At 35.3% G+C, this 21,164-nt stretch overlaps 1 long non-coding RNA gene across 1 annotated transcript in view; it reads left to right on the top strand.

Annotated features, from left to right (window-relative positions):
* The first annotated feature begins 1,551 nt into the window (after positions 1-1,551).
* The window catches only part of LOC109028290 (uncharacterized), a 40,712-nt gene continuing 21,099 nt past the window's right edge, over positions 1,552-21,164 (top strand). Inside the window, exon 1 of the long non-coding RNA XR_008668332.2 lies at positions 1,552-1,687. This is a non-coding gene — a long non-coding RNA (uncharacterized lncRNA). The remainder of the gene's footprint in view (positions 1,688-21,164) is intronic.

The raw sequence follows: 21,164 nt of genomic DNA, 5'->3' as shown, positions 1-21,164 counted from the left end.
AGAAACATATGAATCTGTAGTAGGTTAGTTAGAGAAGTTATGTGTAACATTATTATAGGGGATTATATTCCCTCATTGAATGAATTGAATGAAAATTGTATCCATTTTTATGTGACTCAAATCCAAATTCTGAGTTTTACTGCATGTACAATACAGGTATATTCAATTTGCTCTAATTTATCCATTTCTAAAGTGGACATTTGGTTTAGGCAGATTATTATTTAAAGGCTCTTTGAAAAGAAAAGGTGGCTTCTAAAACTGTAAATAAAATCAGCACATTTGTTTGGCTGCTAAACACTACACGAGTTTTACTTCAGCAAGTAAAACTCATGGGAATGCATTCTCATCATGTCTGTCTAAGATACATTGAGGCTGTGAAGTTCAAAGGTGTTATGTTCCTATAGATTTCTACTATGTTCCTATAGATTTCTACTAAAAATCCTTGAAGCATGAGAAGTGTGTAGCTATACTGATTTTTTCCCAGCATGTGATGCAGAATTTATATACTTGATTTTACTCCCATAAAATAAAATCTATTGCCAAAAATAATGGCCCTGCACAAATTATATATTGAGTATGATCAGATACCTCCTTTTAAAATTCCCACTTTTCATATGACACAAAAATATTAATTGAGAAACTGAGGACTTCGAAGAAAAATGGTTAAATTTGTCTTGGCTTTTAGCATCAGTATTTATTTTCTATATATTTTCTAGAACTTGAATTAATTATAATTTTCAGGAAGTAATGTGCCTATTTGATTGCATATTTGTATTAAAATGTTTTTCAAAATCTGTTTTCCAAGAGTATTTCAAAATATGTATTTCTACAATCTATTATTTTGGTAATGCTAATAGACCTACTATACACGTAACATATGAGGGGCAAAGATACATAAGGGATATATAATTTAGCATATATTGAGTATAGATTATATTAAAAACACTTGCTAAGGACTTTGTAATAAAATTTCCTATTGATTTTATAACTCTGAAATGTAGATACTCCATTATGCTGATTTTGGAAGCTTCTCCCATAAAGAGGTGGAGTCTATTCTCCTGCCACTTGAATTTGAGCTGCACTCGTGATTAGAGAATGTGAAGGAAGAAGTGAGTCAGTCTCTGTCTCTCTCTCTGTCTCTCAGTCTCTTTGCTTAGGCCCTAAGAGGTCTTCCACTTGTTTCCTCTTGAAACTCTGTCACTTCCATGTGGAAAAAACTAAGGCCATCTTGTTGGAAACGGATAAATTACGTGGAAATGAGCCCAGCTGTCCTAGCTGAGACCATCCTAGGTTAGATCATCTTATTGCCAGTCAACCACCTAGCTTGTTCATAGATTTAAGAGCAATAAGAAATGCTTATTGTTTTAAGCCACTAAGTTTTGGGGTGATTTGTTACACAGAAATAGCTGACACATTGATCTTTAAGAAAGTGACAATTTAGATTAGAGCAGAATATTGAGTCACCTAGACAACTTTAAAGCCCACGTTCTTTCCATTTACTGCATAGAATACAAATAATGATGTAGAAGAATATAGAACAAAGTCATATGGCTGATCCAGAGAGAGAGGAGTTACTTTGAAGTGACTAAGAAAGCTGTCATAAGGAAGGTGCCCTTTGGATTGGCCCCTTAATAACTGGAGAAGGAGATTTGCAGTTGAAAATGAGCCGAGGTGCAGAAGGATGAAGGTAAAAATTATGTTCAAAGAATGGCAAGTGAGCCTATTGTTCAGAAAAGCATAGTTGGTATAACATAGCATTGGGCCCAGAAAGTGAATTTCATTTACCCTGGGATTTCTTCCATCCAGGTGAAAATTTATGTAAAGAGAAAGCTTTCTTAGTTTGAGATCAGAAACAATTATTGGTTGAGCATTTTAATTACTTAGATTATAGTTTATTAATGTTCTGGGTTAAATTATATTCCTGTCAACGTAAATTTACAATAGAAATTTGCGAATTTAGAGAAGAAAATATACTTAACCTTTGAATTAAATAATTAAATAAGTGACAGATCACAGATGTTAAAGAGAGAAAACATTAAACATGAAATTCAGCCTAGGAGTGTACTGAATGGACCTGGGCAAGATACTTAACCTCTGAGTCTCAATTTCCTTACTTGTAAAATGGAGATGATGAATATTTACTTTATAGGATTTCTGGGATAATTAGCTATACCATGTGAAGAAATGTCTGGCATGTAGCAGATACTAAACACATAGTAGCAATTTTTACAAAATACGTTTAAAAAGTCCCCTGAGAATCAAAGTGTTAATCCTGGCCTTAAAGATGGACACGATTATGAATAAATTCAGCGGTACTCCTAAGTGCAAAATTTTCATATTTTACTTATATGATTTCTTAGATTATTTGTCAAATAGAAATAATGATGTAATTATACAATTATGGAGACTGCAGCTACCCCTTCCCTATCTGAATTGGTATCCATACTTTCTCCATAAGGTGAGATGCAAAATGACACACATCATGTTCCAACATCAGAAAATATTGAATGAGTGATTTTGTGGTAGGAATAAAGCATAACATGACTCCCTTTCAGACACAGTTGAAGAATGAAACAGCAATTGCAAAGTGGCTAAAGGAGGGTAGGATCATTTCTCCCACAGAGGATTACCAGCTTCTTTTGTGACCTCATCATTGTCTTAAGAGTCCTTCTATCAGGGCAACAACGAGTTCATGTACAAACAGCCACTTAGGGCACAAAATTTAATGTGATTATTTATTTATTTATTTTAGATGGAGTTTCACTCTTGTTGCCCAGGCTGGAGTGTAATGGTGCGATCTCGGCACAGGGCAACCGCTGCCTCCCGGGTTCAAGCGATTCTCCTGCCTCAGCCCCCCGAGTAGCTGGAATTACAGGCATGTGCCACCACGCCCAGCTAATTTTGTAGTTTTAGTAGGGACAGGGTTTCTCCATGTTGGTCAGGCTGGTCTCAAACTTCCGACCTCAGGTGATCCACCTGCCTCGGCCTCCCAAAGTGCTGGGATTACAGGCGTGAACCACCACGCCCGACCAATGTGATTATTTATTAAAGATGTAAAATCAAATGGTGTTTTTTTTACAATTATTAAATTAGCATATATGTACAAGTGAGCTTGTGTTGAAATGGGTGCATTCATGTAAGCTACAGAGAGTATAAGTTGTCGTCATCTTTTAAAAACAAAATAGCAAAAACTTGAAATTGTTCCTTTTTTGATCTGTTGTTGCTATTATTGAGACTTCATATTATTTTTAGAGAAAAAGGAAAAACACATGTAAAAATGCTCATTACTAAATCATTTATAGTAGTAAAAAATGGAAAGCAGCTTCATGTTTGAAAACTAAGAAATGGTTCAGTAAACCACCAAATATAAATTTGCAGACTATAAACCATTAATTTAAAAAACTTATTGTGAAAAATAACAATGTAAAAAATGTTTATAACGTAATGTCAAGTGAAAAAACATTACAATGAACAGTATACTTTCAAACACATAAAACATGTTTCCTTATGACCCAAAGAACATAAAAAATGAAAACAAAGGATTCGTTAGTGAGTTGGGATTGTGAGATATTTTTCTTTTTTATTTATTTCTTTCATTGTTGGTATAATGTTTCTTGTGCTACAAATAGAAAATAAAATGGTAAATTCATAAAATGGGACTATTACTCTGATGTTAGACTCTGGAGGCATCTATGCAGGCTGATTTTTTACGGTTTACTAATATCAGTGTTATTACCTATTTATAAAAATACTTTGTCTTATTTAAAATATTCAATTAAATGTTCTTGAAACAGTAAACCAACATCAATCTGAAATTATTATTTTTTTTTTTAAGATGGAGTCTTGCTCTGTTGCCCAGGCTGGAGTGCAGTGGTGCAATCTCGGCTCACTGAAACCTCCACCTCCCAGGTTCCAGTGATTCTCCTGCCTCAGCCTCCTGAGTAGCTGGGATTACAGGTGGGTGCCACCACGCCCAGTTAATTTTTGCATTTTTTAGTAGAGACAGGGTTTCACCATATTGGCCAGGCTGGTCTTCAACTCCTGACCTCGTGATCCGCCTGCTTCGGCCTCTCAAAGTGCTGGGATTATAGGTGTGGGCCACTGCGCCCGGCCTGAAATTAATTTTATGAGGATAATTGGCTTGAATGTAGGCAGTCTGCACTGGGTAGAGTTTAGAATGAATGATAAAACAATTACCCACCAGTTTCTCAACACTTCAATACATTTGGACAGAGAAAGAAGAAAAAACAAATTCTGGAAAATGATGTTTTCAGTTTGTGAGTGTTTTTTTGAAAAATGAAAACACTTGTTTTTTAAGTAATATCAGCTTTATGGATTTTAGCTAATGATGTCATTTGCATTTCACATTAAGTTTTACTATTCTTTATAATAATTATAGAGCTATTTTTTTCTATTCATGCCACATAAGGAACTATAGTTTTGAGACTTTGAAAGAATCATTTTTATGTACTGAATGTTGATTTTTTAAAAAGACATTTGGATCTGAATGGTAGCACTACCTTACGAAAGAGATATTATCTGCTTTGAGCTTCAGTGGTCTTATCTATAAACTGATAGTAATTTCCCTCTTTTCTCTGCTTCTCAGGAGAAGTTATGACAACCTATAAATTAGTGAACATAACTGAATTCACTGGAAGTGTATAAAACAATAAATGGCATTTGCTCCCCTTTAGAGATATATTAATAAATGTTAAAAATATTCAATTCCAAAAGGAAAAGAACTATATCTTTTTATCCTACATTCAGTTCCTTCTGTCATTCAATAAATATTTATTTGGGGGTCTACAATCATTGTGCTAAATGCATGAAATACATCATAAAAATGCCAAAGATCTTGATCCACACTTTAGTGTGAGAGACAGAATAATGAACAGACAATAATAGCCCAGTTTGATAACTTTTTATAATAGGATACTATGGCAGAGTGCTAGACAAACAGTGAAACAATCCAGTCTAGACTTCTAATGGGGTTAATCTTAGATGGTTTTTAAAAATTAGATTAGAAATTAGAAAAAATCCTAAAATAATTAGTAGACTAGGAGTTAGCTAGTGAAGCCAGGGATTTAAGGTGTGTACTGAGAGAAGACAGAAGAGATGGGCATTCACAGAAGTTAGCAAAGAATGATCTTTTCTGGATTTGTATACACACACACACACACACACACACACACACGCTCACACACACAAATTCTATTGTTTTGTTTTCATACTACAATTTAGACTTCTTATTGTTTTTTGTAATGTTAGATTTTGTCACATATCTAAATTTATTTGTTCACCATTCATTTTTGCATTTTAGACCTTCTTTCTATAATTATTTTCCTTCCCTTCACAAGTACAATCCTCAGAATTTCCTTTTGTGAAGATTTGTGAGTGGTAAGATCCTTCACTTTTATTTATCTGAAAATGATTTATTTTGCTGTGTTCTTGAAAGATAAGAACTGTCTAGGTACACAATACTGAATTTTAACACACTATATTATTTTTTCTAATTATTTGCTCCCCTCCCTATAAGAATATTTTATATCCCTGCTCATTGCCATATAATTTGCTTTCTTTCTCTGTGGGAGGAGTATACTTCCCTACCACATAGGTATCCATCTTGTCTTCAAAACTTATGTTGGCCCATAGAAATGTGAGCAAAAGTGATGTGTGCCAGGTCTCACAGAAGTTTAAGGGTCATTACATTATTCTGCCCTTGTTCCTTTCCTTTTGTCATAAGAAACACATGTTCCAAATTGGGATTACTCCTATAGTCTAGATGCCATAAAGACAAAACATGATCTAGAGCTAGTGCACTGATAGCTTACTAAGCCCCTGTGTAATACAGGCAAGAAAAATAAAGCTTTGCTGCTATAATCTGCAGTTCTGGAAGAATTATTTGTTGCTGCATCATGGAACAAAATGAGTGGCAGCCAGTTATGTCAACCAGATAGTTGCGAGTCTCTCTTTCTTTCTTTCTTGATGGAGTCTCACTCTGTTGCCAGGCTGGCATGCAGTGCTGCGATCTCGGCTCACTGCAACTTCCACATACCAGATTCAAGTGATTCTCCTGCCTCAGCCTCCCAAGTAGCTGGGATTACAAGCACGCACCACCACGGCCAACTAATTTTTGTATTTTTAGTAGAGACGGGGATTCACCATGTTTGCCAGGATGGTCTTGATCTCCTGACCTCGTGATCTGCCCACCTTGGCCTCCCAAGACAGCCATTTTTTTCTTAACACTCCACTTCGAATAAATTGTTCTACTGTTTTTTTTTTTTTGCTTCCATTGTCACAGTCAAGAGGTTTTATGTTACACAAATTGTTCTTTGTGTGACCTTTTATCTCCAGCTGCTGCTTTCTTCTTCTTCTTCTTCTTCTTCTTCTTCTTCTTCTTCTTCTTCTTCTTCTTCTTCTTCTTCTTCTTCTTCCTCTTCCTCTTCCTCTTCTTCTTGTTCATCTTCTTCCTGTTCCTCTTCTTTTTTTTATTATACTTTAAGTTCTGGGATACATGTGCAGAACATGCAGGTTTGTTACATAGGTATACACGTGTCATGGTGGTTTGCTGCACCCATCAACCCATCATCTACATTACGTATTTCTCCTAATACTATCCCTCCCCCAGCCCCCAACCCCCCGATAGGCCCCAGTGTGTGATGCCACCTCCCCCTCCCAACCGTGTCCGTGTGTTCTCATTGTTCAACTCCCACTTATGAGTGAGAACATGTGGTGTCTGGTTTTCTGTTCCTGTGTTACTTTGCTGAGAATGATGGTTTCCAGTTTCATCCATGTCCCTGCAAAGGATATGAATGCATCCTTTTTTATGGTTGTGTAGTATTCCATGGTATATATGTCCCACATTTTCTTTATCCAGTCTATCATTGATGGGCACTTGGGTTGGTTCCAAGTCTTTGCTATTGTGAACAGTGCCACAATAAACATACGTGTGTATGTGTCTTTATAGTAGAATGATTTATAATCCTTTGTGTATATACCCAGTAATGGGATTGCTGGGTCAAATGGTATTTCTGGTTCTAGATCCTTGAGGAATTGCCACACTGTATTCCACAATGGTTGAACTAATTTACACTCCCACCAACAGTGTAAAAGCATTCCTATTTTTCCACATCCTCTCCAGCATCTGTTGTTTCCTGACTTTTTAATGATCGCCATTCTAACTGGTGTGAGATGGTATCTCACTGTGGTTTTGATTTGCATTTCTCTGATGGCCAGTGATGATGAGCTTTTTTTCATGTTTGTTGGCCACATAAATGTCTTCTTTTGAGAAATGTCTGTTCATATCCTTCACCCACTTTTTGATGGGGTTGTTTTTTTTTCTTGTAAATTTGGTTAAGTTCTTTGTAGATTCCGGATATTAGCCCTTTGTCAGATGAGTAGATTGCAAAAATTTTCTCCCATTCTGTAGGTCGCCTATTCACTCTGACGGTAGTTTCTTTTGCTGTGCAGAAGCTCTTTAGTTTAATTAGGTCCCATTTGTCAATTTTGGCTTTTGTTGCCATTGCTTTTGGTGTTTTAGTCATGAAGTCCTTCCCCATGCCTATGTCCTGAATGGTATTGCCTAGGTTTTCTTCTAGGGATTTTTAATGGTTTTAGGTCTTACATTTAAGTCTTTAATCCATCTTGAGTTAATTTTTGTAAAGATTTAAGGAAGGGGCACAGTTTCAGCTTCCTGCGTATGGCTAGCCAGTTTTCCCAACACCATTTATTAAATAGGGAATCCTTTCCCCATTGCTTGTTTTTGTCAGGTTTGTCAAAGATCAGATGGTTGTAGATGTGTGGTGTTATTTCTGAGGCCTTTGTTCTGTTCCATTGGTCTATTTATCTGTTTTGGTACCAGTACCAGCTGCTTTTAAGATATCCACTTTTAAATTTAATATCCTATAGTTTCACTAACAAGTAGGTGTCTTTTGACTTAGTCTGCTTGATATTTGTAATAGATTTGTCTATACTTGTACATTCATATTTTTTCTAAGTATAAAATACTATTAACTTTTCATATATTTATTCTCACCATTTCCTCTCATCTCTTCTGCAATTGTGATTGGACATATGTTAGAACTCTATTCTATTCTCCAACCTCTATTTTATGTTTTTATATTTGTTCTCTGCTATAATTTAAGAAATTACACTACAGATTTTACCTTTTTCCTCCATTGCATTTTCTTTGCATTTTTATCAAAATAAGCTTGTCATTTATGTGTCATCTATTGCTGGCATCTCTATTATGTTCCATTGACCTACTCTCTGTCCTTTAATCACAACAAACTGTCCTGATTTTGCAGCTTTTTACTAACTTTTAAAATTGAGTAGCATGGGTCCACCAACTGTATTCCTCTTTTCAAAATTTACTAGGCCATTGTAGTACTTTTGCTTTTCCATGTAAATTTTAGAATTAGCTTGTCTATATATATTTTTAAAAAAATACTTTAAGTTCTGGGATACATGTTCAGAATGTGCAGGTTTGTTACGTAGGTATACACGTGCCATGGTGGTTTGCTGCACCCATCAACCCATCATCTACATTAGGTATTTCTCCTAATGCTATCCCTCCCCCCTCCCCCCACCTCTTCATAGGCCTCAATGTGTGATGTTCCCCTCCCTGTGTCCATGTTGTCTCATTGTTCAACCTCCACTTATGAGTGAGAACATGCAGTGTTTGGTTTTCTGTTCCTGTGTTAGTCAGCTGAGAATGATAGTTTCCAGCCTCATCCATGGCCCTGCAAAGGGCATGAACTCATCCTTTTTTATGGCTGCATAGTATTCCATGGTATATATGTGCCACTTTTTCTTTATCCAGTCTATCATTGATGGGCATTTGGGTTGGTTCCAAGACTTTGCTATTGTGAATAGTGCTGTAGTAAACATACATGTGCATATGTCTTTATAGTAGAATGATTTATAATCCTTTGGGTATGTATCCAGTAATGGGATTGCTGGTTCAAAAGGTATTTTTGGCTCTAGATCCTTGAGGAATCGCCACACTGTCTTCCACCATGGTTGAACTAATTTACACTCCCATCAACAGTGTAAAAGCATTCCTATTTCTCCACAACTTCTCCAGCATCTGTCGTTTCCTGACTTTTTAATGATTGCCATTCTAACTGGCATGAGATGTTATCTCATTGTGGTTTTCATGTGCATTTCTCTAATGACCAGTGATGATTAGCTTTTTTTTTCATATGTTTGTTGGCCACATAAATGTCTTCTTTTGAGAAGTGTCTGTTCATATCCTTTGCCTACTTTTTGATGGGGTTGTTTGTTTGTTTTCTTGTAAATTTACTTAAGTTCCTTATAGATTCTGGATATTAGCCCTTTGTCAGATGGATAGATTGCAAATTTTTTCTCCCATTCTGTAGGTTGCCTGTTCACTCTGATGGTAGTTTCTTTTGCTGTGCAGAATCTCTTTAGTTTAATTAGATCCCATTTGTCAATTTTGACTTTTGCTGCCATTGCTTTTGGTGTTTTAGACATGAAGTCCTTGCCCATGCCTATGTCCTGAATGGTATTGCCTAGGTTTTCTTCTAGGGTTTTTATGATTTTAGGTCTTACATTTAAGTCTTTAATCCATCTTGACTTAATTTTTGTAAAGGTGTAAGGAAGGGGTCCAGTTTCAGTTTTCTGTATATGGCTAGCCAGTTTTCCCAACACCATTTATTAAATAGGAAATCCTTTCCCCAATGCTTATTTTTGTCAGGTTTGTCAAAGATCAGATGGTTGTAAATGTGTGGCATTATTTCTGAAGCCTTTGCTCAATTCCATTGGTCTATATATCTGTTTTGTTATCAGTACCATGCTGTTTTGGTTACTGTAGGCTTGTGGTATAGTTTGAAGTCAGGTAGCGTGATGCCTCCAGCTTTGTTCTTTTTGGTTAGGATTGTCTTGGCTATACAGGCTCTTTTTTGGTTCCATCAGAAATTTAAAGTAGTTTTTTTCTAATTCTGTGAAGAACGTCAATGGTAGCTTGATGGGGATAGCATTGAATCTATACATTACTTTGGCCAGTATGGGCATTTTCACGATATTGATTCTTCCTATCCATGAGCATGGAATGTTTTTCCATTTGTTTGTGTCCTCTCTTATTTCCTTGAGAAGTGGTTTGTAGTTCTCTTTGAAGAGGTCCTTCACATCCCTTGTAAGTTGTATTCCTAGGTATTTTATTCTCTTTGTAGCAATTGTGAATGGGAGTTCACTCATGATTTGTCCCTCTGTTTGTCTATTATTGGTTAATAGGAATGCTTGTGATTTTTGCACATTGATTTTGTATCCTGAGACTTTGCTGAAGTTGCTTATCAGCTTAAGGAAATTTTGGGATGAAACGAAGGAGTTTTCTAAATATACAATCATGTCATCTGCAAACAGAGACAATTTGACTTCCTCTCCTCCTATTTGAATACCTTCATTTCTTTCTCTTGCCTGATTGCCCTGGCCAGAACTTCCAATACTATATTGGGTAGGAGTGGTGAGAGAAGGCATCCTTGTCTTGTGCCAGTTTTCAAAGGAAATGTTCCAGCTTTTGCCCATTCAGTGTGATATTGGCTGTGGGTTTGTCATAAATAGGTCTTACTATTTTGAGATACATTCCATCAATACCTAGTTTACTGAGAGTTTTTAGCATGAAAGGCTGCTGAATTTTATCAAAGGCCTTTTCTGCATCTATTGAGATAAAATGTGGTTTTTGTCATTGGTTCTGTTTATGTGATAGATTATGTTTATTGATTTGTGTATATTGAACTAGCCTTGCATCACAGGGATGAATCCAACTTAATCATGGTGGATAAACTTTTTGATGTTCTGTTGGATTTGGTTTGCCAGAATTTTATGGAAGATTTTCACATTGATGTTCATCAGGGATATTGGCCTGAAATTTTCTTTTTTTGTTGTGTCTCTGCCAGGTTTTGGTATCAGGATGATGCTAATGAGTTAGGGAGGAGTCCCTCTTTTTCTATCGTTTGGAATAGTTTCAGAAGGAATGGTACCAGCTCCTCTTTGTACCTCTGGTAGAATTCGGATGTGAATCCGCCTAGTCCTGGGCATTTTTGGTTGGTAGGCTATTAATTATTGCCTCAATTTTAGAACTTGTTATTGGTCTATTAAGGGATTTGACTTCTTCCTGGTTTAGTCTTCAGAGGGTGTATGTGTCCAGGAATTTATCCATTTCTTCTAGATTTTCCAGTTTATTTGCATAGAGGTGTATGTAGTATTCTCTGATGGTAGTTTCTATTTCTTTGGGATAGTGGTGATATCCCCTTTATCATTTTTTTATTGTGTCTATTTGATTCTTCTCTCTTTTCTTCCTTGTTAGTCTGGCTAGTGGTCTATCTATTTTGGTAATCTTCTCAAAACCCAGCTCCTGGATTCACTGAAGAGAGAGGGGGCCAATATTCAACAGTCTTAAATAATTTTCAACCCAGAATTTAATATCCAGCCATACTAAGCTTCAAAAGGGAAGGAGAAATAAAATCCTTTACAGGCAAGCAAATGCTGAGAGATTTTTGTCACCACCAGGCCTGCCTTACGAGAGCTCCCAAAGGAAGCATTAAACATGGAAAGGAACAACTGGTACCAGCAACTACAAAAACATACCGAATTGTAAACACCATCAACACTATGAAGAAACTGCATCAACTAACGGGCAAAATAACCATTTAGCATCAAAATGACAGGATATAATTCACACATAACAATATTAACCTTAAATGTAAATGATCTAAATGCCCCAATTAAAAGACACAGACCGGCAATTTGGATAAAGAGTCAAGACCCATCAGTGTGCTGTATTCCAGAAAGCCATCTCACGTGCAAAGGCACACATGGCTCAAAATAAAGGGATGGAGGAATATTTACCAAGCAAATGAAAAACAAACAAACAAAAAAAGCAGGGGTTGCAATCCGAGTCTCTGATAAAACAGACTTTAAACCAACAAAGATAAAAAAGACAAAGAAAGGCATTACATAATGGTAAAGGGATCAATGCAACAAGAAAAGCTAACCATCATAAATATATATGCACCCAATACAGGGGCACCCAGATTCATAAAGCAAGTTCTTAGAGACCTACAAAGAGACTTATACAATTTTTTGGATGTTGAAATTTGGGGGGGATTTTTTGAAATTTTGTTTGGGACTGTATAGAATCAAGAGATAAAATTGAGATGAAGTGACATGCTAACTATATTGAGTCTTCCAATTCATAAATATGGTATGTCCACCATTTATATCTGTATTATTTATTCCAACAGGATTTTATATTTTTCAATATATAAATTCTGGACCTGTCTTCTTAGATTTTTATTTCATTTCTTTCCTTCAATACTGTTTGAAGTGATTTTTTTTAGTCTCAAATTCTGAGCTTTCATTGCCAGTATTTGGAAATATGACTGACTTTATCCAATGATACATATATAACGAAAATGTGACATTTTAATTTATCAATGTTGTATTGTACAAACTTGCTAAACTCACTCATGTTTTTGGAGCTATTTTTGTAGATTGTCTGAAATTCTCTACATAGGTAAGCATGTCCTCTGTGAATACAGACAGTTTTCCTATCTAATCTGTAAGGCTTTTGTTTTAATTTCTTGTTTTATTTCACTGGCCAATATTAGCAGTACTGTATTGATTAGGGGTGATAAGAGTACATCTTTGCCTCCTTCTCAATCCTAGGGGAAAATGTTCAGCCTCTTACCATTAAGTATGATGTTAGTTATAGATGTCTTATTAAAAAAGAGATGTCCTTTATCCTGTCAAGAAAACATCTTCCTATTTCTAATTTGTTGTGTTTGAATCATAAATAAATGCTGAATTTTGGCAAATGCTTTGTCTATGTCTGTGGAGATAATCATAAGAATTTTCTCACTCAATCTGTTAATATGTCCACCCATTTGCACATGATGTATTATCCTATATACATAAATATATTGTTGAATTTAATTTGCTATCAATTAAATATATATAGAATAAATATATATAAATATATATTTATATATAAAATATATTGTTGAATTTAATTTGCTAATGTTTTGTTAAGGATTTTTTAGTCACTGTTCAGGGATATCAGTTTATGGTTTTCTTTTCTTGTAATGTCTTTTTCTGGTTTTATTATAAACATAAAGCTGGCCTCAAAATGAGTTTGAAATTGTTTTCTTTACTAATCCACCCCCATGAGGCTTTCTTTTCCTACTGCTCTTATATTTGCAGATGCAGCTTTCTATTTTGATATCTTTGTGTGTGAGCTCATATTTGTTTTATCTTGGTTTATGGAAATCAGGAGGACCTATATCTGATGTGCATTCCTTTAGAAAGGATCTACACTTGCTCTTGCCAAAAACCTTATGCCACTACCCAATGTGTGGCCATTTTAGCCTTCTTTGAAAATTCTTTATAGCAGCATGATTTGCAGTCCTTTGGGTATATACCCAGTAATGGGATGGCTGGGTCAAATGGTATTTCTAGTTCTAGATCCCTGAGGAATCACCACACTGACTTCCACAATGGTTGAACTAGTTTACAGTCCCACCAACAGTGTAAAAGTGTTCCTATTTCTCCACTTCCTCTCCAGCACCTGTTGTTTCCTGACTTTTTAATGATTGCCATTCTAACTGGTGTGAGATGGTATCTCATTGTGGTTTTGATTTGCATTTCTCTGGTGGCCAGTGATGATGAGCATTTCTTCATGTGTCTTTTGGCTGCATAAATGTCTTCTTTTGAGAAGTGTCTGTTCATATCCTTTGCCCACTTTTTGATGGGGTTGTTTTTTTTCCTTGTAAATTTGTTTGAGTTCATTGTAGATTCTGGATATTAGCCCTTTGTCAGATGAGTAGGTTGCAAAAATATTCTCCCATTTTGTAGGTTGCCTGTTCACTCTGATGGTAGTTTCTTTTGCTGTGCAGAAGCTCTTTAGTTTAATTAGATCCCATTTGTCAATTTTGGCTTTTGCTGCCATTGCTTTTGGTGTTTCGTATGTTTATTGCGGCACTATTCACAATAGCAAAGACTTGGAACCAACCCAAATGTCCAACAATGATAGACTGGATTAAGAAAATGTGGCACATATACACCACGGAATACTATGCAGCCATAAAAAATGATGAGTTCATGTCCTTTGTAGGGACATGGATGAAACTGGAAATCATCATTCTCAGTAAACTACCGCAAGGACAAAAAACCAAACACCGCATGTTGTCACTCGTAGATGGGAATTGAACAATGAGAACACATGGACACAGGAAGGGGAACATCACACTCTGGGGACTGTTGTGGGGTGGGGGGAAGGGGGAGGGATGGCATTGGGAGATATACCTAATGCTAAATGATGAGTTGGTGGGTGCAGCGCACCAGCATGGCACATTTATGCATATGTAACTGGCCTGCACATTGTGCACATGTACTCTAAAACTTAAAGTACAATAATAAAAAAAAGAGAGAATAATAATAGTAATAATGGCTTATTTCCTCACAGCTTATTTACTCCTTACTCAGGAATTATTAATATCAAAATGTTTAGTATATCATACATGCTCAATAAAGGTGTAGCCATTGTCTAGGAAAAAAAAAAAAAAAGAAAATTCTTAACCTAATACAAGATTCTTAGTTTCAGCCTTCCCACTTCATAGCTGATCTAAGGTGTTGTCTTCTGATAGCAGCCCTTTTACTGGAATTTGTACAGGGCCAACTAAACTTTTTGATTTTAGCACTATTAAAAAAAACTTAGGGGTGGTTACTAATTTTTTATTTTATTGTTATAAGTCCAGCAATGCCTTAGAAAGTGTATAAATACAAACAAGATCCAGTCGCTTACTCTTTAGAGGGCCCTTCAGAATATCTTGACTCCATAGGACTCTGAAGTCACCTCATTATTTGAATCAGAAGTGCACCCCCCAACACATTTTAATAATGAGACAACTGAGAATAAAGATGATACATAGTCTGGCCACAATTGTATGACCAGGAAGTGACAGGTGTATGGTAGGTCCAGAGTTGTCTTCACCAAAGTCCATGCTGTTTCCCTAAATCCACATCCCTGTAATCTACAGGGTACATGTACCAGGAAATATAATATAAGGCATTATAAAGTTCCTCTTTCTTATATATGATTTCAAATTAGCTTATGTGCAGGAAATCAGTTGTTGATTTCATTAAGAAACTAGATGCTTTATTGTTATGGCATTTAACCTTTTACTTTTATCTCTGCTTCCTCTTTTTTCTTTTCCACTAACTACACCAAGATTTGCAAGAGTAAGAATTTCTGCTTATTGGCTAGAATTTCAGGACTCCTGTATTCGGGTTGTTGCCATTTATGTGGTCTGTCACTTTTCAGCAATTAGAGAATACAGTTTTGGTTTCATCACACCAATGCTGAAATCACAGCTAGTGTTTCCTGTAATTGGAGACATTAATATTAAATATATGAATTTGAAGGCTTGAATGAAAGATGTTTATCCAAACCTTTTTTTTGTCACCATAACAATTTTGTGATTCAAACATTTTTAAGTATGTTGCATTATTGTGTACTTTTTTTTAAGCAATAAAAATACACACCTAATTTGACATGATTTCTTTGACAGTTAATATGTACACATTATACAGTTTAATGAATCTGCAAACTAAATAATGGTTGTAGTGGGTGTGAAAATAGGGATATTTAAATGCATAAGGAAATTTAGCACACATCCCAGTAGCCATGTAAATAGACTTCTGATTCTTTTATAAATTGCAAATACTTTCTTGTGCAGAAACACAGTGAAAAATATAGTGCCGCATCCACACATAGATCTCATTATCACACCTCAGAATGCTCACCGCATACCTATTACCCACTTAAAAGCTCCATTAAAACACCCAGTCTGTTTCAGCAGCAGCTAAACAAGTCAAAAACTAAGCCTCATTTGTCACTATTTATCCCCAGAGATTAAAGACAGCTGTATTGATGAGATGTATGTAAAATTACATCTCCCGTTATTTTGATAAAAAGCTTTTAAATATGACCCTGTGTCATATAAAATCAGTATTCAAAAGCTCATTATCGGCATAAATTCTAGAATAGACAAACCTGAGAGAAATGTTTATGAAGAAAAATGATCATGGGCAATAGACATTTGGTGGATTGTACTGTTAACTTGCAATAAAAAACTTAACCTTTTGGCATAATAGTTGTTTATTGTTTACAGTCGACATACAAAAATGTTAACATATTCAATGTTTTACATAAACATAAACTAATTAACAAGATAGCATATTGCTGAGAAAGATAAATTGAGTTCCAGCTTAGAGCCAAGTAAAGAAACCATTATATATAGAGAAGCTGATAACATTCAGAATGTGCCACAGTGGTGATACATTTGAAACCTGTGTTTTTAAAAGCCATGAAATTTTCTCCCATTTTCACTGTGCTCCATCTATCCTTTATTTGGATACCATTGGCCATTGTTTTATAATTGCTGTATTGCCATTAAATGGGCAGATGGTAGCAGCGTACATAAACACAAATCGGGATGTGCTAGGTTATGTTTCTAAAACAAATACAAAATGCACGACTAGTCATATGGAGATCAAGTAATTATTTGTATGCACTATGCCTGTCCTTTGGATGTATGCCATGAGAAGAATGGTGGTGTCTATATTTAGGTGAGCTTAGATTCAAACCATGTGTGTGTGTGTGTGTGTGTGTGTGTCCTTTCTCATGTTTAAACATAAAAAAATTATTACTATCTTGATTCATTCCTCTGTTTTTATGCAAATATAATTGTTAGGAACTCAATAAACATATTTTTTCAGCAATATAAAAATGTCTTTCAGAGTGAGTATTGAAAAAACATTCCTAAAAATGAAGAGATGCATGTCACTATTTAACTATTGTATTTAAGCATTTCTCTCTCCCTGTTTCCCTCCCTCTCTCTCTCTAAAGTCTGGACTAATGCTACCATCTTGTTATTTCATGATTTCTAGATAAAGCAGATTTTGGTTGCCTAATAACTATTTTCTTATCCACTGTCCCCTTCCTCCTTTCATTTAAAGAAGGCTGATTTTGTTTAGTAGGCAGCATGCTAAGTTAACAACATTAATTATGATTAGTCTAAACACTTCCCTATCTCAGTGGTTGGTGAAGGAGTAAGTAGGTGACTTGTTTCTGGCCAAGAAGGTGCTCAGAGCTGTAGGGCTTCTATGAAGGCATTTGCTCTCTGATTAGAGGGGAGAAGACCAGGTGGCCCTTTCCTGCCTCAGAAATGTTCTGTGGAGATATGATGCTAAACACCATGTTGGGGCCATGATATCATCAAGTACCTTACTTACAAGTGCAGTGAATCGATTGGAAAGAAAAAATGTTTATTAAGGAGTAAGAGGATGTTATATGGATCTGAACTAAACAAATGGCAGTGGAGATAGAATAGATGGGTTACATTTCAGAGATATTTGAGAAGTAAAACTGACAGGAATTCATGATGGATTTGATAATAGAATGAGAGCAGGAGTTGAAGATGACATTGACTTTTCTGACACTGAAGTGGTGGTGTGCTGTTAACCAGGACAGGTGAAAGATAAGATTTCATATACCTCTAAATGTCAGAGCAGTCTTTTCCAGAAAACAGCTGAGTAGGGATAACATCTCAGGTAAATTATAAGGACTAGAGCTTTATATCTGGAATCTTACGTTTATTAATATTGGTTAAATTCATGGGTATAAATGAGGTTAAAAGATATGTGGGACATTTCTATAAATTATTCTTTCTCTTTCTTCTTTGCCATTTTATATCTTTGGTTTTTGTAAAGCCTAATTCATTTCCCACATATCCAACTCTATTGAATATCTTTCTAACTGGAAGCCCTTATAGGCACCTCAAAAACAGAATATATAAAATTGAACTCCTACTTCTAACAAATCCAATCCTTCTATTCTGTTCTTTACTTTCAAGAAAAATAAAAAGTATCCTTTCAGTGGCAGAATTTTAGTCATTTAGAATCCTGCCTTTTTTCAGGATTCCATATCTACTCAGTTATTTCACTTCCTTAGTGTACCTTTATAACCTTTTCTCCATTTGAACATAGCATTTATTTTTTTCCTTTTATTTTTATTTGACATAAAATAATTGTACATATTTATGGGATACAGAGCGATATTTTGATAAGTGTATACAATGAGCAATGATCAAATCAGGGTAATAAGCACATCCATTACCTTGGACATTATTTTTTGTGTTGGAAACATTCAAAAATCTCTTCTAGCTTTTTGAAAATATACACTAAATTGTTAAGAATGTTTACTATACTGTCCTACAGAACACTAAAACTTATTCCTTCCATCTATCTGTAACTTTGTATCTATCAACCCATCTCTCCCTATCCTCCCCTCCCCTCCCTCTTCCCCACCGCTAATAAACACAATTGTCTTCTCTACTTCTTAGACCTCAAGTTTTTGTTTTATTTTGTTTTGTTATTAGCTCTCACATATGAGTGAGAACATGTGGTATTTATTTTTCTGTGCCTGGTATTTCATTTAAGATAATGCCCTCCTGGCTCATTCATGTTGCCACAAATGACAAGATTTCATTCTTTTTAATGGTTGGATAGTATTTCATTGTGTATATATACCACATTGCCATCTGTTTAGATAGACACTTAGGTTGATTCCATATCTTGGCTACTGGAAACAGTGCTGCAATAAACATGAGGATGTAGGTGCCTCTTTGATATACTGATCTCCTTTCCTTTGGATAAATACCTAATGGAATAGCTGGGTCATATGGTAGTTCTATTTTTAGTTTTCTGAGAAACCTTCATACTGTTTTCCATAATGGATGTACTAATTTACATTCCCATGAACAATGTATAAGAGTTCCCTTTTCTCTCTAGCTTCTCCAGCATTTTTTTTTTTTTTTGTCTTTTGGATAATAATAATTTTAGCTGGGGTGAAATTATATCTCATTGTCATTTTGATTTGCATTTCCCTAATGATTAGTGATGTTGAGCATTTTTTTGTACACTACTTGGCCATTTATATGTCTTGAGAAATGTCTATTCAGATACTTTGCCCATTTTGTAATAAAAATTGTGCAGGTTTTTTTTCTGTTAAGTTGTTCAAGTTCCATGTATATTCTGGATATTAGTCCCTTGTCATATGAATAGTTTGCAAATATTTCCTTCCATTTACCAGTTGTCTCTTCACTCTGTTGGTTGTTTCCTTTGCTGTAAAGAAGCTTTTACATTTGATATAGTTCCATTTGTCTTTTTGTTTTTATTGTTTGTTCTTTTCAAGTCTTAGCCATAAATTTTTTCCTAGATCAATGTACAGAAGGATTTACTCTATGTTTTCTTTCATTAATTTTATAATTTTGGGTATTATGCTTAAATCTTTAATCCATTTTGAGTTCATTTTTAATCATGGTGAGACATAAGGGTCTGGAAACATTCTTCTACATATGGATATTCAGTTTTCCCAGCACCATTTATTGAAGAGGGTGTCTTTTCCCCAATGTATGCACTTGGCACCTTTGTCTAAAATGAGTTAGATTTAAATACATAAATTTATTTCTGGGTTCTCTATTCTGTTGCATTGTCCTATGAGTCTTTTTAAGCTATGATAACTTCATGTAATAAAGTTGTATATTATTATCATATATAATAATTTTAAAATCAGATACTGTGATGCCTCCACCTTCGTATTTTTTGCTCAGAATTTCTTTGACTATTCAAGGTCTTTTGTGGTCACATGCAAATTTTAGGATTTTTCTTTCTATTTCTGTGAAGGATGTCACCGGTATTTTCACAGCGATTGCATTTAATCTGTAAATTGCTTTGGGTAGTATGGTCATTTAAAAAATATTAGTTCACGGCCAGGTGCGGTGGCTCACGCCTGTAATCCAGGCACTTTGGGATGCCAAGGCGGGCAGATCACGAGTTCAGGAGATTGAGACCATCCTGGCCAACACGGTGAAACCCCCTCTCTACTAAAATACAAAAAATTAGCTGGGCGTGGTGGCAGGCGCCTATAGTCCCAGCTACTCGGGAGGCTGAGGCACGGGAATCACTCGAACCCGGGAGGCGGAGTTTGCAGTGAGTGGAGATCACGCCACTGCACTCCAGCCTGGTGACGGAGCAAGATTCCATTTCAAAAAAAAAAAAAAAAAAAAAATTAATTCACTCCATGAACATGAGATGTCTTTTCATTTTTTTTGTGTTCTCTTCAATTTTTAAATCAGTGTTTTATAGTTTTCTTTGTAGAGATTTTTTACCTCCTTGGTTAGGTATTTTTTGTAGCTATTGTAAATGAGATTGCTTTTTAAATTTCTTTTTCAGCTAGTTAATTATTGGTGTACAGGAACACTATTGGTTTTTGTATGTTAATTTTGTATCCTGAAGTTTTACTAAATTCCTTCATCAGTTCTAAGAGTTTACTGGTCTTTAGGTGTATATATATATATAATTGTGTCACCTGTGAAGAGGGATGGTTTGACTTCCTCTTTTCCAGTTTGGATACCGTTCATTGCTTTCTCTTGCCTAATTGTGCTGGCTAGAACTTATAGTATGTGTTGAATAAGAGTAGTGAAAGTGAGCATATTTGTCTTGTTCCAATTTTTAGAGGAAAGGCTTTTATCTTTTCCCCATTTAGCAGGATGTTTGCTGTGGGTTTGTCATATATGACCTTTATTGTGTTGAGGTATGTTCCTTCTATATTTAATTGTTGGGAGTTTTTATCATGAAGATATGTTAAGTTTTAGAAAATGCGATTACTGTGTCTATTGAGTAATCTTATGTTTTTCTCATTCTGTGAGATGTGGTATATCACATTTATTGATTTGAATATGTTGAACCATTTTTGCATTCCTGGGATAAATCCCACTTTATCATGCTGTGTAATCTTTTTGGTGTGTTGTTGGATTCAGTTTGCTAGTATTTTATTGAAGAGTTTTGCAACTATTTTCATCAGACATATTGGCCTGTAATTGTTGTCATTATTGCTGTTGTGTCATTCTCTGGTTTTGGTATCAGAGTAATGCTGGCCTTGTAAAATGAGTTGTGAAAAATTCCATTCTCTTTAATTGCTTGGAATAGGTTGAGAAGAATTGATGTTAGTTCTTCTTTAAAAGTTTGGTAGAATTCATCAGTAAAGCCGTGGAATCCTAGATTTTGTTGGCAGACTTTTTATT

Source organism: Gorilla gorilla, chromosome 13 (genome assembly GCF_029281585.2).
Source record: "Gorilla gorilla gorilla isolate KB3781 chromosome 13, NHGRI_mGorGor1-v2.1_pri, whole genome shotgun sequence".
Taxonomy (NCBI): Eukaryota; Metazoa; Chordata; class Mammalia; order Primates; family Hominidae; genus Gorilla; species Gorilla gorilla.
Note: the sequence above shows the minus strand (reverse complement) of the source record. Positions and strands in the feature narration are given on the sequence as shown.